Raw genomic sequence first — 13,735 nt, 5'->3', positions numbered from 1 at the left:
TTTAAACCATGGAACGTGACCAAAGAATAATTTGTCAGACAGAAAGTTCTACTTTGTAGCCGAATAAAAATCCAGCAGTAGGTAAATCTTCTACACCTGCTCGCTAAGGACGTTTGTAATTCGCCTCTAATTATACCACTTTTCCCTGAACAGTTTAGAACTCAGTTAAATACAGACTTTTATAAAATAAACAAGAACTTGCCAGTTTCACCAAAGTTGAGGATTTAATTAGTTTTGTCTGGGATTTTAAGGTATTCTTTTGTGAACTTATTTTCACCGTAATTTCAGAAGTAATTTGGTTGCTTTGTTTACATTCCGCAGTAGCATTTGTTTTAAAAATGAAGTAAGTTAAAACAACCGGAGTAAGTATCGTGAAAACTTTTATAAATATGTAGTTACTCGTATATGTAGGCATATGTAGTTAATATATCGTCAGCCAATAAATCAATAATAATATAATAATAATATCGTTAATTTCTCACCATAACCGTATACAAACAAGGTTCATTCCAAAACATAATTATGCTAATTCACGTCCTAACTATATTATTGTGTGATTCCTGTGTATTTCTCATGATGTTATCATAGGTAGGTAATTCTATTTATTCAAACGTTTTCAATGCCATGTAATTTAGATGTGAATCTCGTTTATTGGTTCATTTCACAATCACTCAAAGTGTTTTGTGCTCAAAGTAATCTTATATTGATATTTTGTTTCCTTGTAATTATTTCAGAATTTGTGACTTGACTTTGATATCGAAAGAGATTCAACGAAATGTAAATTAGAGGTTCCTGTCGTGAAAGGATCACAAAAGCGTTAAATTTTAATCTCAACATTACATCGACATCATCAATGTTTTAACAACAAATAATAATATCTGTCAAAAATCCTACTTACTGAATTTATGTAAGTAGGTAAAGGTAGGTATTCATTGTGACTCAGAGTGTATTGACCGCATTCAATAATAAGACCATTTTTTGTCCAGGGAATTACAATGTAGTCAGCCCATTTTATGGCAACAACGTTATATTTTCGCCAGTTTGGTTTGCTCGCTAGCCTCAGGGTGTATTTTTGCTGCGTTCCTTGCAGCTCGCAGTCCGGCGCGTGAATATTAACAAGCAGCCGCGCGATGGATGCCGGCTCTAACTTAGCTCTGGTAATTTTAGCTAGACTAATTACCACTCCACTTCCGACAACAAAGGGGTTAGCGTTGGAGCAGTCCATATAAATTAGGTATGACTATTTATCTTGAAGTTAATAATTTATCTACGTTAAATTAAATTAAGTACTCGTAATTTGCTTTTTCATGTTAATATTTTTTACGCGCGTACCGATACGAATTAGTTACTGCTCAATGTGAACATTTTGATAAACCGGTACTGGTAGGTAACCAGTAATTCTTTGAAATTGTCTATCTGTATGAAAAAAATAAGCATCTTTGAAAATACCTATTAAATCTTAAGTTACAGCTGTACATTGCGCGTGTATTGTTCTCGAACACTCACCGATAGTAGTTTCAATCGTCCTCGTCCGTTAATCCAGCGCGAACTGAAACAAAACGATTCGAAATGTTAATCCGTGGAAGTAATTTAAATGAAATATCTACCTTTGTTTTGTGAAACAGAGCACATAATGGCGGAGCTTTGACCTGGGGATTGTTAAACAGACAATTACCGGCACTGTAGTGCGTCATAACGATCATAATATAATTATACTAAAATATTATTATGTCCTCTCGGCTTAATTAGCCGCCTCCATGATTTATCGGGTCGACTCGTCCTAAGTTTAATTACCAGACGAAGAAAAATATTTGTTAGAAAGTGGTTTAGAAGTTGAATAAGTAATTCATTTTCAGTTTCAATGTCAAAATCCCAAGTCACCAGACTGTCAATATACATAGGTACATGGAATTAAAATGAACGAGTGTAAATGATAAAACATTATAATTAGTTAACATTTAATGAAATAATAAAAATAGAGAATTCAGGCAATTCAATCAAAACAATATGCGAGAGCTCGCATAAACAGGATACACACAGCGTCCTCCAAGTTTGACATGATTGTTCAGTGAGCTAAAGTGGGTCAAGCATCAATTCACAGCCACGGCAGTACAATACTAACGTTATAATAAAGAATAGCTTGAGATTCTGTAAACGCTACATATCTGACGTTAATACAGCAATGTGTCACGTAAACGACCGCTGCGGTATCTTATGCGTCCTGAAAGTGGCCGATTTTTTCCTTATGCTATATTTTCCTTCGGGGCTATTTTTATGGAGATTAAGGTGAGTGGTTATTTGTGGCGGCAAGTATTCGCGAGACGTATGAATTGTCGCAATTTGGTCACGACTCGGGAAAGTTTGCTCGAGAGAGCTGCGCGAGGTTTGAAAGATGTCGGTAAATATTTTTCGTACGTGATACGTGGTATGGAATGCATTGAATTCCATTCGTTTTATGACGAATGTCTGCCAGATTGGCTCAAGCTGTGGACAATAGTTTAAATCACAATGTGCAACATAACAACTGCTTTTGTTCAAACAGTAATGAATATCTTTCTTAAAAAAAAAAGAGTTTGTATATCCAATTTTTTAGGCCTGCTCATTACCAGCAAAACAGTGATTTTGTATTAACACCAATGCTTCATATTTTCTTGCTTGAATATCAACAGAGACACAGCTGCGTTGTTTACATCGTAAATCGAAACTGAGGCAGACGAAGTAGCGCAAAGCAGAACAGACAGAGTCAAATAAAAAGTCTGGATGCCGAGACCTGAAGAAGGGAAGATGCTAGCCATTTCGTCATCTAATAATATTTTTAATTATTAAACTACATACAGAAATAAACATGTGTTTTTGAAACACCTGTGACATTACACCTCTACCCGACTGCACCAGAAGGAGGGTTACTGATGTAGCTGTGCTGTGCGCTCACTGGCGCAGTAATAACGACACATGATCTGTATCAGAATATAAACGCGAATATTTGGGAATGGAATCGTAAAATAAGGTCTTTGACAGCGAGCAGCAAGTTCATTTATAATTCACGGCACTCTCGGAACTGATTTATAAATATTGAGATAGATGAGATACTTGTAGTAAGATCTAACACTGCCCCTGATTATAACTTTTTGTCAGATAATTGAGTTAATCTCCTGCTGTAGCTGTATTATTCGGCATAATTAGTCACTAACAGTAAAGTTCCAAATGCAACTTTGACCTAATTCAACCAATCACGCCTCAAAGCTAGTTTATAGTTTGAATGGTATAAGTGTAGTTTACTGACAAATGATGCCTCACGCCTAAGTTGGACGATCACCTGTCATTTATACCCAAGTGAGAATTGTAACAAAAAGTTACGTATCCGTAACGTTTTTAACACTATTCAATGTCTCTTATAGTATTCGATAATCATGAGCCATGGCGTAATAGGTGCTATATCGGCAGGAGACAAATACTGCCCGCATTCAAAGCGCGTGTGTCCAAGCGCTCTATTGACAAACTCGCCCACATTTAGCTATTTTAACGCCATCCTCAATGCAATTAATGTTAGCCACATTCCGACGGTACTATTAATTAGATTCTATTTTGAATAATTATATCAAACCATGCTTAAACTGTGGGAAAATGTTACCACAGCAACCGCTCATTTTTATTTATCCTTACTAAGCATCCATTCAAAGTGTATGAAAATATCGAGCTTAACAAAGTATACACAGCGTTTGCGCCGTTTCCGCGCGGCCGCGTCGACGGGCTATTTTGATTTCACTGGAGCAGTAAAAATTCCTCGCCTGCGCATGGAAAAAATTAAAATTCTTTATATTTTACTCATCTGTGAATTGAGGAAAGAAATCATAAACAATTCGCTAATCTACCGATCGTTTGGCGAATTTGCTCGCACCAATTTCTACGACTATCGCATTTGCTACGCCTGGCAGCGAGTGGGAGTGGCGCGCGTGGCGTGGTGACGTGCTCGTATGTATTTTCTATAACGAGCACGTTATCAGCACGTCTTTTGTCAGTCACTTATTTTTGTCTGAAAGAGGCAAAACGCGCGTTATCGTAATGACCGTATGAGTAGGTACGCTGTTTCTACGCGTGCTTATGTCGGTGTGTGTTACTAATTGCTGGTGATGTTTGATTATGTTTTAACAGATTTTCTTGACAGCAGTAGTGTAAAGTTTGGTTAAATTCGAAAAAAGAAATTGTAGCCTAGCTTACGTTACGAGACACAATAACCCGAGAAAAGATTCGTTTTCGGTTTCTTACGAGTAATGTGAGATCAAGACGTAGCATGACGGATCGCGATTAGAACGGCTTTCGTGCAGCTGCCTTTTGTCACGTCGGAACAATGTTTAAAAGGATTCTGGGTATCATTAAGCTACAAACCTGTATAAAAACTCCGTATTGGTAATAGTCACATTACATTATTCGAACATTTTATGTTTATAACAACGAGATAGATTGGCTTATAAAGTTACTCCGTAACACCGAGGGTGCGCGGAAAAAGTTCGTTAAAATCTCAGATTATCACGTCGCCAGCTGAGCCCCGGATTGGCATCATCTAATTGACTTCTTTATTTCCCGAGAACTAATTATCCGAATTTGGCCGAATTAGAATGCCGAGAGTAATCCCGAAAAGAATCGCCTCGACTAATTACGAACAATGTAAGTCCCCGGAGAGATCGAGATTGTGTATAATTGTTGTTAATTCTATTGTTAATGAAATAAGTGTTTCCAGAAATAAAAATAATTAGCTTATTCGCTAAAATCTTTTTATCAGCAAGCAATTTTCTCTAATTATCATTTGGCCTACTTTTACAATAGTAGGTAAATAGTGGCCTGGTCTTATCTATCCCAGGATTTTTTAAGAAAATGTTCATACTTGATAAGTTGAGCGCGCTCAAGCCAACAATATCAATTTAAAAAAAAACAGAAACCCCGCCTGTATCATTTCGCACTCGCATTAAAAGTCAGTTTTTAATGGTCGCTGTAAACACATGCAGTAGTTAATTATTAATTTCAATGAATATAGACTCTTACTCATGAGTAGGAGTTATGAGGCTGAATTTAAAATCACAGAAACATTCTTATTTTTTCTCTCCGCCTGACTGTTCGCAGCCGATGCGAATTCTGCGAAGCCGTAAAACAGCTCATATACGTATACTAGTAACGCCGCTGTAACTCTTTTTTATCGCGCCTGTAGCACGCCAGCGCAAATAATCAGGCGCGGGCTGGACACATGTTGCGCCACTGTAATTGAGATTAATGGCTGATCTAAAAAAAGTTGCTTCACTTCAGAACGGAAGTGAGAAACTCACTTCTGATAAGATTCTTAAAATTCCGATATCCACAAAAATACCGTCCGTCATTTCCAATTAGATAACAGGAAAAAACATAAGTAACATGACGATAGATACCTAAATCCACAGCCATGTGAAATTGTAATGTTCGTTCTTTCGTTCGTTTCAGCGAAATAACGTCCACTGCTGGACAAAGGTCTCCTCAAACGATTTCCCTACGACCGGTCCTACGCTGCCCAAATCTAGGTGCTTTCTGCGACCTTTGCCAGATCGTCGGTACGCCTAGTGAAATTGTGTATTTTTGTAAAAACGTTTTTCCTTGTCTAGTCTAACAATTACTTAAATAATTTGCTTCCAAACGAAATCTCTCAGGTTTAAATTAAAAGGTGTTGTCAATTTAACTTAGTGCTTAATGTCGTTAGGGAATTAGCCTTTAATTAAAAACGCCAGAGGACTCGCGGGAAAAACATCTTCCTTAGATAGATTTTTATGTTATTAATATGTTTTTTTTTTCTATCTTCCTTAGATAGAGCCACGTGCATCGCAAGATTACTTTTATAATCATAAAAACTTAATTGCGTTTTGCTGATTTTGAAAAATCTAGTCTATTTAAAAATCTTGAGAAACATTGAAATCTGAAAATTAAGTATAATACGCATGGCCTACGTAATATTAGACACTTCATAACTTTAACTCTAGAAAAAGCTAATCCACCGGATACACTGAAAAAAATAGTTTGGGTACTGTTTACACCTCACACAACTGGAGGTTCCTACAAGGAACAAAATTTTGTGTAAATTAAACAAACTATTTTGTAGTGAACACTCAGTTCACAAGTCATTCATTTGTGTAAGCAGTAACAAAACATTTTTTTCAGTGTAGATCAGAAGATCAAGAAAAGAAAAACAAAAGAAAATCGCGTCCAGCCACTACTTAACGCCGCCGCCGCGTGGCCGCCAAATCCCAGAAGTCCCGGCCTTAGGCCCGCGCTGACTTAAGTGCTAGTCCGGGCGTGGGCGCTCCCACAGCCCCGATATATTGGTTATCTACATTATCACTATGCTTCTTCCTTGTATTGAGCTATATTTAGATGACGTAATAAGTGTAGGAATTATGAAGTTAAATCCGAAGATCTCAACACTTCGATTTTGAACCTAACTAAGTACATCTACATCAAAATCAAAGGCAAGAAGATTGGATGGATTTAATTTTATTCTAACCTCACTGAATATTACTTAACACTAAACAAATGAAAATTGTATGATTGCCTTAACCAATTATACACCTTTGACGTGGTATAGTAAAAGCGCACTAAAATCGGGCCATAAGGAAACAGGCGGCATAATACCTTCGGCCATAACCCCGACCTCGCGGGAAACAATGGCGCTATCCAGCAGGTCACATAATAATATGTCATACGTTTATTACGGCTCTCAGTTGTTATGATAGAGGATATAAATAGATAGCTTACTTATTGTTAGTAGGAAATACGCAACCCACCCGTCGTGCCTTCGAGGAAACTTGCACACTGGGTTGTTACAAAGCTAAGAAGATGGCAACAGCAACCTTTCCATTAACATAATTTAGGAATTGCTTTGGATTATTAAAATAATTGTTTCATTATTACGAGTACCTCATCATTACATCTAATGAATTTGGGTATTAATGTATGCGTACATTATATTTTGAAAGCTTTCTTTGCTCATCAAAGTATAATATTCCACTCAACCTGTATTATTTGGCTCAGTAATGTCTCCATCTATATTTACAGCCCCACTTACCAAATTATTCGCTTCGTTACCTCCGTATTTTGGGATTTATTGACATAAGACGCAAATATTGTGGGGTTATTTTAAATATCTAAGATTTCTTAACATAAAAGTTAAGTAACCCATATTATATTCCTCAAGAAGGTGCATTTGTAAGTTTTGTAACTAAGTAGGTATTTTGGCTTATTTAAGAAATTCTCAAATCTGTCGAATTTGCATAAAATGAAAACTGAAGCAGGTACGCTCTGACCCTTAAAATAAAGTCCACGTGGATGTAGAGTCAATCGGAATTCTACATAAAAGGAAATCCAAGACCAGAAAGTGCTTTTTGGGCTGAAAGTAGGTCACTGAAAGGATTGTGCTTCGTATTGTTTTAGCTTATGAACGGAGTGAAACACTTTACGCGCTTGAAGGTTTGGAGTAACTTTGTAACGAGAAAAACTTTTAACAATTCCATTCTGAAGAGATTTGAGATAGTCTCGAGATTCACAACTTGGAAGGCAACAAAATGCAAATACTATTTCACTTAAATCTGGGGGCACGGCAGTGCCCCCGCCAAGTCGAGCGCGAAGCAAACACTGCCGTACCATCCTTTACTGGAACCATTTCGCCGCATTTTCAGGCCCCTATTTGAGAACCTCTGGTTAAGACCAGAACGCAGAAATTTTCGTCATCTAGTTAGCTATAATCACATACTTAAAATCCAAAATTTCAAGTCTGTAGGTCATTTAGTTCCGAAGTTAAGCGAAAGCAAAGATTCGCATTTATGACACTCACTCACTCACTGATGATCATCAAAATAGAACTAGTACTTCCCATAAACTCAGAGAGCTGAAATTTGGTACAGAGTTAGGGTTTAATGGCCACATAAAGGGAAAACTATAAAAACTAGGAAAATCGAAGATCTGGAGTAACACCACATTCATAATCAATACTACTAGCGCCACACCGGCACCGTGGTGTTTGCCTGTACCGCTCACCGCTAGATGGCGCTAGCACTTTGAGCGTCGATTTTCTGCACCGCGGTGTCCAGATTGTTTTTCCTTTCTAGACCCCCCTGTCGATTAAGTTGAATGTTGTGTAATTTGAATTTGGTTGATTTCGTTTATTATATCGTGAGGTGCGCTAAGGTTAAGTTATTATTTTAAAAAATCTGATTCGTTGTCCATTTTAAAGGTCGCTATGTTTTATATCGTAAAAAAAATGTCGATAATATTAAAGGACGACGACGTTAAATAATTATGCCACATTCTACAAAAAAAAGTGAAATCCCACCAAAAACATTCTGTAAAAAACTAGCCAAGTCTCGATGGAGCTGCTTGTTTATCTCTAAAAGTAATGAAATCTAGACAAAGTCGTGCCAAGTCTATGGTTCTTTACTGCGATTTCTTTATTATTATAGTTAATGTTGTGTGACTTGGCCGTTGAACAATCTTTATTAAGATAGTCAATAATCATGCATAAGTATTATTGAAATACGCAGCTTTATTAAGCCTACAATAGACTGGTTATTAAATCAACGTTTTCCAAGTGGCAATATTCCATCGTCAATGGGTAGCGGTTCTGGCAACAGATTGGTGCAATGGTGTCATGAAGCACCTGGTTTTGTACCCTTAAACGGCCAAGTCACACAACATTAATCCCAACTAATATTATAAATGCGAAAGTAACTCTGTCTGTCTGTCTGTCTGTCTGTCTGTCTGTTACGCTTTCCCGCTTAAACCTCGCAACCGATTTTGATGAAATTTGGCATAGAGATAGTTTGAGTCCCGGGAAAGAACATAGGATAGTTTTTATCCCGGTTTTTGAAACAGGGACGCGCGCGATAAAGTTTTTCTGTGACAGACAAAATTCCACGCGGGCGAAGCCGTGGGCGGAAAGCTAGTTATAATAATAAAGAAATCGCAGTAAAGAACCATAGACTTGGCACGACTTTGTCTAGATTTCATTACTTTTTAGAGATAAACAAGCAGCTCCATCGAGACTTGGCTAGTTTTTTACAGAATGTTTTTGGTGGGATATATTATTTTCTTTCACAATCTAGACAGGTACCTACCTAACCTAGGCAATATAAATAATCCGGGATTTTTACTAAGATCTTTTTAGTGATTTTTTTTTAGTTTTTGTATGTATAAAGTCGGATACCTAGATAGCACAAACGAATATTTAGACTGAATAAACTTTTCACGTACAAATCGAGTTCATTTTGAAATTCAATTCATTAGTCAATTGTGCAGCTCCATTCTAGGGCATTAATATTTATACTTTTCTCTTTTCACTTACTTAAACCTACCTCTACCATAACAATAGATATTTGCTCTCAATGAGATGTAAACAGACCATAAACAAGGAAGGGACTTGAGGTCCCAAACCAAAGAACCTGCGGGGTATCGAAGACTCCGGAGCCCGTCTTTGTCAATGTTTGACGTGCTCAATGAATGTTTAACTTGCTTCATAACACAACTCACTATTTGGATACGGACCGTATTTTTGTGAAGAAACGGACCTCAATGTTTTTACAAGAAATTGGAAAACTTTATCATGAGCACAATGCACTTTTAAATTAATCTCTCTGTATGGTTTTGTGTACTTGCTTAATAGCGTGCAGCCAGATGTGTGTGTAAGCCTCAATCCACACTTTTGAAGCAGTCAATACTTATCACACAGTAAAATAATAATCACACAATTAATTAGTAGTTTGAGACATCAAACAAAACTTTTCACCTCGGCTGCCTCATTGGATTTAAGTCCCCTCCAGAGACACTTTCATCGTTTTAGGTAAATTTGGCAACAGCCAATTACGTTTGTTTTAATTCCATTACATTTTAGCCTCAATTAAAGTTTGACAAGAATCGCCATTAACGAAAATGAATGTTGTTATAACGATGTCACCGCGCGACGTGTCGGGATGTAGGTTACGCGGCGCGCGGCCAAGTGAAAAATTCAGGCGACGCGGCTCATAACAAACAACATGGACATGTTAAAATTGAAGGCTCGACACTATTTGGGATACGTGGAACGTTCTGGATTTAAAATTTAAGTTTGTGTCATTTAACGTAAGTGCGCCTATTAACGACCCCCCAAAATTTGTATTCTATTACCGCCCTATTTTTCTTTCTTTCATAAAAGACATAATAACAGGTTCCAGAAAACACGTTACCTAAAAAATATCTAGATATGTTAATTGACTATCAAAACGATTAAAGTTTATGTTCGTAAATAACCAGTAAACGGACTTATTTGTCATTAAATGGGACGCGCCCGCAACGGACGCACTTTTCATACTGACGCGCTCCCAGTTACTTAAGGTGCACCTTGTTATTAATTAGCGATTTTAACACATTTAAAATGAGTATACCAAAATATTTTTGCATAATAATATTATTCGTATTTTAGTTTCCTTAATAAACCCTCAATATAGCCCTCTCGCTGTATTTTTGTGGCTTAAATACAATTTTAAATAAGGGCGGTAATAGAAACACTTTTCATAATTTGGTTCCTAATAACGACCCATGGCGTTGTTAGAATTTTGATTAAGTTTATTATTTTAGTATTTATACCTTTAATTACGCATTTAACCTCCACTTTGTTGTCTTAATCGATTCATAAGAATATTTCACATAATTAAATCAATTAACGCCATATGATAATTGTCATAGGTTTGGCATAAAACTGCAATGAACATTAAAGAATATCTCTAATAATGTATGACAATAGATTTTATAAAAACCTGTTAAATTCTAATTAGTAACTGTTTGATATAAAATAAAACCTAATAGAAATGATACTTCACTGATCACGACTTCATTAAAGTAAATATTTTAGCTGGTTACTGTTTTTTTTTACGGTCGGTAATAGAATAAAGTAATATTCATACCTAATTCTATTACCGCCTCATAACTATAACGCCACCTGCGAAGACTTATAAGCCTGTATATTGTATATAACTAACATTTATGACATGACACCAAACCAATCATGCGTTATCACAACTACTATGTAACTTTTTAAGATCTTTTGGATTAATAAAAAAAATAATTTAAAATAATTATACAGACAGTGTCCAATTGTCCATAGTTTAAATTAAAATACACAATTACACACAATTAAAATCAAAAACATCAGTCAAAATCGAATTAAAAATTAAAAATAAAAATAAAATATTAAATGAAAATTATTTTTATTTAAACTCAAATATAGTTAAACTAAAACTAAAAGCAAAACAAATTTAACTTGAAAAAATCAAGTGGTTCCCGAGCCTCTGAGCGGGAATCGAACCCGTGCCTCTTGGAATATACCCAATTGAAGAGCAATATTCTTAGCGGTCGGTAATAGAAACAGAAAAAACGTTAATAGAAACACACCTCGTCTATAGGTCGGTAATAGAAACAACTGCTTTTTCAGATAAAATTGCTATTCATTAATTATTGTGTGATTGAATACTCATTGTTACTACTTGAATACAAAGATTAATTCATCATTGTTATAAATAAATTAAAGTGTCTTTTCTATCACCACGTCTTATATCTAATTTTCTAACGTTTATCCGAAGTCAGCTTAAACTGGCGGTAATAGGCGCATTTACGTTATAACATAACAATGTACAGTCACGGAATGAAAAGGTTCGTCAGTTTTCAAATTGATTCCTTCAACAAATCGCGAGCACATATTACCTTTTGAAACTATGTTACAGAATAATCTCGAGTTAGAGAAAATAATCTTTAACTGTTCGTCAGTAAAGTTCAAAATTATTCAGATCAAAATTGTTTGACGATTTATCTTGTCAAGAAGATTATGATTGATAAACTAAAACCTTCTTGTTGGTTCAACCTGCCATTATTATTTCTATTAAATAAAAAAAACTATTGTCAATTGGTCAATGTCATCATTGCATTGCACTGATGGGATAGAAAAATAAACAAGCAAAACCTTATTTGTTAGCAAACGTCATATTTATTTAAATGTTAGCAGCACTGTTTCTTGCACTGTTATGTTGGCAGGTTTGACTCTTACAGTACCTAGTGCAAGCGAAAACCGACACTAAGGTGACGAACCTTTTCATTCTGCGACTGTACATTAAGGGACTGAATTATATCTTAAAAATGACGAAAGTTAATGGCCCTTAGTTTAATACGATCGTCAAAACTGCAATGGAGTAAAATTTTGACATTCATAACTGCAACAAAATACTACACATACAATGTTTGCGTACCTCAAAAGGTTTTCCTTCCCAAACAGTTTTTCCCGTCGTCCAAAAACAATTCAGTGAAAATAGTTGACCATAAATGGTGTTAGCCCCGCGACGCCGTTAGCGCCCTGTTTACGACGTAATTATAAATTTGCCCGTTATTGTCCATTTACGGGCTATATTGCCCCCGCGCCGTCGTGTGACCGTTCCGGGATGATTGAAATCGCGTTGTACGGCGCCACGTTCCCGGAATGGCTTCTGCGTCTTAACTATCGATAAACCTGATTAACGTTGCCTACTAGTAATAAGGCTTTAGGTATTATGCGATAACAAAGACTTTGTACGACTATGCTCTAGGTAGGTATAATGTGGTTGTTGATTGTATTTTATTTATTTATTTAAAACTAGGGTTAGTCTTATCAATATTTTTCTCGCGATTGAAAGTCCTTCCACTCTTCAGAACATGAATAAATATTTAACTAATACTAATAATATTTAACATTCTGTAGGGATCACTTCAAAAGCAGTGTAACGAGGTGGAAAACATCCAAGTTGCTACAATTTTGAGCATATTCTGAGAGTTAAGTGTATTCAGAATCAGATCAAAACTTGTTAATGTTAAAATTTAAAATAAGAGTTTTGTTTGTTGTTTAAAAAACATTAAACGCGCATTTAACGTTTTTAAACAAAGCCCTAATATAATTGTACACAAATCTACTGCAGCTGAAAGCTGGAGTTGAATCTGATTAGCGAAGAGTTAAGGCATTAATATTCATCAGCCGAAACTTGCCGCATCTGATTATGTCCACCGCCTCTAAGTTCCACACAACACCGGCGGGCGCAGAAACGCTGCTCGCGCCTTACAAACCTTGAAAATTTGATGTTTACAATTATTGGAGGAGACAGTTCTAGTGATGGAAAGCGTGAGCAATTCGATCTTACAACAAAGGTACAAACCGGGACGCCTTGCCAAGCCATGCCCTTCGGTTTCTTGCACCTTTGGAACGGGCACAAGTACCTGCCATGAACATTTAGATCGGTTCGGGGATCACACTGAGCGTCTGAGCCTACTGTGTATCTTCGCCTCACCTCTAAATATAAACTGCAAAGTAAATGACAACTTAGTGCTAAGTACACAACGCGTATGGAATGACATTAACTTACTATGTACGAGTAGTAGATATGACACGTTATTCGTCGGAGCGAGCGGTGTTGAATAAACATAAACCCTTCACACCGGGTGACATTAGTGTCACGTTACTTTTGTCTTTTCCCCGAACTAAATGTTTATTTGTAGTAATCCATGAATATTAGGGTATAATGATTAAGCTTAACCTGACAGCACTAAGGCTCAGTTACACCACCTAATTTTGACCGTAACTTTGACGATAACCGGTGGTTTTTGTATGGAATTTGACACATTTTTGACGTTTGTCAAAGTTAAAGTAAGATGGTGCAACCCAGCCTAAGTGTGTTTT

General features: G+C 36.4%; 1 protein-coding gene across 1 annotated transcript in view; it reads right to left on the bottom strand.

The window, feature by feature from the left end:
• LOC135075367 (calcitonin gene-related peptide type 1 receptor) overlaps positions 1–13,735 on the bottom strand; it is a 144,139-nt gene that overhangs the window by 73,994 nt on the left and 56,410 nt on the right. Inside the window, exon 3 of the mRNA XM_063969813.1 lies at positions 1,507–1,549. The gene's annotated coding sequence lies outside the window, so the exon portion shown is untranslated. The remainder of the gene's footprint in view (positions 1–1,506; positions 1,550–13,735) is intronic.

This window comes from Ostrinia nubilalis, chromosome 10 (assembly GCF_963855985.1).
Source record: "Ostrinia nubilalis chromosome 10, ilOstNubi1.1, whole genome shotgun sequence".
Lineage (NCBI taxonomy): Eukaryota > Metazoa > Arthropoda > Insecta > Lepidoptera > Crambidae > Ostrinia > Ostrinia nubilalis.
This window is presented reverse-complemented; position numbering and strand designations above follow the sequence as displayed.